The sequence below is a fragment of the Halichoerus grypus genome, chromosome 8 (genome assembly GCF_964656455.1).
Source record: "Halichoerus grypus chromosome 8, mHalGry1.hap1.1, whole genome shotgun sequence".
Classification (NCBI taxonomy): Eukaryota; Metazoa; Chordata; class Mammalia; order Carnivora; family Phocidae; genus Halichoerus; species Halichoerus grypus.
The window spans coordinates 44,200,369-44,206,000 of record NC_135719.1 but is presented as its reverse complement, the minus strand read 5'-3'; positions in this window follow the sequence as shown (position 1 = coordinate 44,206,000).

Sequence of the window (5,632 nt, the reverse complement as noted above, 5' to 3'; positions counted from 1 at the left end):
TCTGATCAGTTCTCAATGTCAAAGTCAGCTTCTCCATCTTGTGAGGAGACTGTGCAAGTCAGAACAAGCAAGTTAAGACATTGCTCATTTAGGGCGCCTGGGTGGCTCAGTTGATTAAGCGACTGCCTTCAGCTCAGGTCATGATTCTGGAGTCCCTGGATCGAGTCCCACATTGGGCTCCCTGCTCACCAGGGAGTCTGCTTCTCCCTCTGACCCTCCCCCCCTCTCATGTGCTCTCTCTCTCTCAAATAAATAAATAAAATCTTAAAAAAAAAAAAAAAAGACATTGCTCATTTAAAGTAAAAACGCAGTAGAATTTTCTTATATTTCTTGTGGTTAAGGACAGAACACATCTGCTTGTCTGTCTCCTTTATTTTCTTTTCTGGCTTGTGGGCTTATGGACTTGTGGTATTAGAAGAATCATTTTTGGGTAAAGAAAATATGTATTCATTCCTTTATTTTCTTTTCTGGGTTTTGGGCTTATGGACTTATGGTATTAGAAGAATCATTTTTGGGTAAAGAAAATATGTATTCATGTTCATAATGGTTGGTATCTGTTCTTTCTCTGAAGTCTGCCCAATGGCCACTTGAGATGACATATGAGAGACTCAAGTGCATGTGTATAATTGAATTCATCTGGGCACTTGCTAACTGGGTTTGCCCTTCAGAGTGTATTCTAGGTGTTTCAGCACAGGACCAGCATCCTCATTTTACACACAAGACAGGCCCCTTTGGTGGTCTCTTGGCCCTGACTTCCAAAGATCCCAACTGGCCCTTGGCCTCCATCCCTAAGGTCCTCCCCATTTTTCCTAGGAACTCATCCTCCTTTTCAGATTACTTGGCGGTTCAGAGCTCAAGAGTTCCCATCCCTGACTTAATCATACAGAGTGTGCTTTTCCATACCTTATGTTGGAACATACAGGTACTCCAAGGGCTGGAGTATTTCCGGACAAGTGGAATTGCCAAACAGTGCTGAACTGTAGAGCCTTTGGAATCTATATGGCCTATGCGAGGATTTGCTTGGATGTTTGGAAACACTAAATTTATACTGCATTGTACAATGTTTTTCAGACTGGAGGGATATCAGTTTTTATTCAGTATCCATTCAACAAATATTTCCCGAGCTCCAGCCATGGGCCAGACACTATCAGATGATTTGAGATACGTGGTTCCTACCTCATGGTTCATAAACCAGCAAAGAAATGCTGGAAGAACAATTGAGTATAATGCAAAAATATTAGTGCTCTTGATAAGTTTTGCCCATCCTTCTTAGTTAGGATGAGTTCACTGCTGAGAGTTTTAGTGGCAATGCATTTTTTGGAGCAATTTCTCTATTTGAGGATGGTATGAAGTGCTTTCCATATCTTATCCCTTTTTAATCTTTCCCAGAGCACTGGTGTTGTAGGTATTATCACCCTCATTTTACAGGCAAGGAAACTGAAGTTTAGAGAGGTGAGATAGGCCTCATAATTTGGCAAGTGGCAAGGCTGGGTCTTAAACTAGGGTCTTTCTTATTCCCCAACCACGGGAGCGTGAGCTGGACTCTATGCAGGTGCCAGGTTCTGGGGGCTATGCTCAGTGTGGACACCAGAGGGCGATGAGAGAGAGCAAAGCAGTGGAAGGAATTTGCCTCCGGGGCCACTTCTGAACAGTCACCGCAAATTGACCTTCTCAAACTCATCTTTGTTTCTGTTTTGTTTTGTTTTTCAGAGAGGGAGAGGGCATGCACGGGCACGCACGCACGGCAGGGGTGGGGGGCAGAGGGAGAGGGAGAATCCCAAGCAGGCTCCACGACCCTGAGATCATGACCTGAGCAGAAATCAAGAGTCGGACATTTAGCAGACTAAAGCCACCCAGGCGTCCCTCAGCTCATCTCTGAAGATGCATTAACTATAAGCTCAGTGCTGAGAAGGCATGTCCGAGCCTACTGCACGTTCCAGTTAGAGATAAGAGCAAGTATCACTTGGGATTCCTCTTTTGCTTCAAGCACGTCAGCTCACCGCTTCTTTTACCCATAGTATGGAATGTTTGTGGAATTTAATGGGATGTTTTTGTACAGTCACAAGACACATGTCTCGCTTGCTTCCACTCAGCCCATTGCTGATTCCAAATCAGGGGTGTTGTGCAAACAGCTGCTCAACTAGAAATTGCTCCAAGTGAACGCAGCTCCGTTCACCCAGGGGCTGGATGCACACTCCAGGCACGTGCCCCGCCACCCCATTTATTCCAGCCCCCAGAGCAACGCGCGGCTGGCACGGCCACTGCTCCCGGGGCAGCATCCCGAAGGACTGACCCACCAACAGGACTGTCATCCCGAGGGCTGCTGCATGCATGAGGACCAAGTACTCAGGCTGTAGCCAACCGGGGTACTTCTCCATTAAGGGAATGAGCACTCACCAGGATTGCAGTCAGTGCTGGGAATAAGAAGCGGACATACCCCATTTCAGTCCTGTCCTCCTTAGAGCCGGGTCACTAGCTTCTTTCTCGGAAGCTTTTCCATCCTGTTTACAACTCACAAGGAGGAAAACATGCCCCTGAAAACTACTGGAAAAAGCTAGTTCATTTTAAGGAAAGTATTTAAAAATAATCAGTGACCAACGTGTCTCCAAAGAGGACTTTTTGGAATGTTCCAGTCCCGTGTGGCTGAAAGCAGAGCCTTTTACAACCTGGCCACACCCTGGAGTGATGCAATGTCCATGAGACACAGGCTGGGACACCTCTCTGGATGTGAAGCGGGCCTTCCTGCCCAGAAGGTTCCCCTACAACCCCACAGGTGGTGGGTCAACCAAGAGCCTTACCCCCAAGATGCACAGCACGGCGGGGGGCGTGAGGCAGTTTGGCCCTTAGTCTGTTTGGGGAAAAGGCAGCCAGCGATTTTTTTTTTTTTAAATAGGGAAGTGATGCGAACAGAGCTCTAGTTAAGAAAGATGGGTTTGGTGGCATTCCGGGGATAAGTTAAAGAGGAGGATTGGAGACAGGGAGACATTGAGGGAAGGGCAGATGAATGTAAATAAGCACCTGGGAACACAAGGAGCACGTAGAAAACATTTCAGGGCTGCAACTAACAGCCCTGAGTTGCTGATTGAATGTGTGCGGTGGGGGCTGAGAAGCTATAAATATGACAGCCTCACATTCTCTGCGTGTTTATCATGTGCAAGTAACTAAGCATTTCACAGGGCTTAACTCACTTAATTTTGACAAATTGTATGAGGTAGGAATGATTATCATCCACCTTTTATGGGAGAAGAAACTGATAATCAGAGAGGCTAGGTCATCTGTCAAAGGTCCCTAGGATTTGAACCCAGGCTGTTGGAACTCCAGAACCTGCAATCCTTCACATAGGCCACCCAGTCTCTTCCCCAGTCTGGGAGACATGGAAGATGGTGACGTCACTGGCTGAGATGGGAAGTCGGAGGGGGGTGGGGCGACGGTAGACAAGGTGGTGTCCGGACACGTGCAGCGTTTGGATGTTCTGCCTGCACCATCAATGGGAGATGTCCAGCAGGCTTTGGGTCCCAGTGTGGAGGAGCGGGTTTTCATTAAAAATAACAAAACATCTGTACAAATACTGTTGGCTGGGTTTCCCAGTCAAGCTATTCAAGAGAGGCCTGCTGTGCTAACAAACAGGGAGCCCAGGCCCCAGCTGAAGGTTTGGCCCGAGACTTAAGAGAGGTCAGGTTCATTAGCAGGTGCTCCGGGGCTCAGGACCACTGTGAGTGGGGAAGGGTGAAGTGTGCCAGGAAGGGTCTACCAAAGAGAGTGGACCCAAGCCTTGAAAAAGGAGAGGATGGATGCCTCTAAGCCTTCCTCAGTTTATCCCACGGCCCCTCCTCATTCCAACAGACCAGAGCTTCTCAACGCTGCTTGCCCGTTAGAATCACCCAGGGAGTTTCAAAAACTGCTCATCCCCAGGCCTCACCCCAGAACCAGTGAAATCAGACTATCTCAGTGTGGACACAGGCAGTTTTGAAAAGCTCTCTAGGTGGTTCTAATGTGAGGCCAGGCTTAAGCACCAGAAAAATGGAAGAAAGGTTTGTCCTTGGGGATGACCAGAGAGCAGGGTAATGACTAACACCTACAAAGTACTTTTCAGTGCATAAAGCACTCTCGAATACAAAGCCTTATAGAAGGAGCGGCTTAATGTCATCCACTGGTTGGATGGGAAACCGCGAATCAAAAAGAGAAATGACTTGCTCAAGGTCAAAGTGTTATTTACCGGAAAAGTCAGGCCTACAACTCAGATCTGCTGACCCCCCAATTCACAGTTCTTTCCTAAGGCCACACAGGGTAATACTGCAGATAGAAGGCCAAGTTCTTCTGTATTCACATAAAAAGGTGAGGGTGTAGGCATTTTTAAAAAGCAATTATGATCCATAGGAGTGAAGCTAAAAATTCAGCAGCTGGTGTGTTGGAGGATAAAGGGGTGGTGAGGCCCAGATGGCCCCGTGGCCCACGGGCAGGGGGGCAGCTGTGGGGAAGGACCGGCAAGGGTAAGTGGGAGCCCAGTGAGGAGCAAGCACGGGAAGAGGCCTGGAGCTGGGCTGTGGCACGGCCCTGGGGGAGTGGGGTCCAGACGCAGGCCTTGGGCCATCTACGGCTAATAGTGGTGCAAACGGCAGATCCAAATAATTCCCGGAGGCATTTACCAGTTAATGGGGATTCTGGGACTTAAGGGACACCCTATCTTACTAACCAGATAATAATCAGCTGCTGATTTTTATAGAACTCTGTAATTAAACATACACTCCCTTTTTTTCCATTTTTGCAATGGTTTGAGGTATTGCCCTACTTCAGCGGCTTCATATGTAAAACCACTATAATATCTCACAGAGACACTGATAGAACAAATGGAAGAATGTGTCTAGCAAAATGCCTTAGCACATAGGAGGTGCTGAGTAAATATTAGCACCTTCTGTGGTTGTTTCTTTTTTGAATGTGGATGGTGAGGTTCAGAGAGGCTGCGTACCATCTGGTGGTTAGGAGTATGGGCTCTGGAGCTGGACTGCTAGGTTCAAGCCAGCTCCACTCATCTAGCTGTTAGGCCCTGGACAAGTGAGTTAACCTACTTGTTTCTTCCAGTGTAAAATAGAGAGAACTATCTAGACCTTTCTCGGGTGGTTTTGGGGAGAATTAAATGAGATAATGCCTGGAAATCTCTAAGCATCATCCCTGGCATCTAATCACCGTTCAGTAACTGTTCACGAATTTCATTCAGCAGGACTGGTCTAAAATCCCCCAGACAGCAGGTGGCTGAGCCAGCACTAGAATGTAGGCCGTTGCTCTTTCTGCCACACCAGGTGGCGTCCAGAGACAAGGGACACCAGCCAAGGAAAAGGAGGCAGTCCGGGGACCACATCCGGAGAGCTTGGTCTCCAATAAGCTGCCTTGGCCTGGGTGGGACTCACCGTGCTGGGCGATGTGGTTCTCCAACAACCGCACTGACTGTGGGGAACTCTCAGGCTGCCGGGGCCGCGGGGGGAGCCCCAGGGCTGCCCTGGGCACCTTCGAGAAATGCGTCTCCACTCAGCTCCTCAGGGCCTCCTGACCTAACACCCACAGCCTCGTCAGACAGCGCAGACATTTGTCATGCCTGACGCCTGTGACCTATGACTTCAAGAGCCAGCACTCCCAG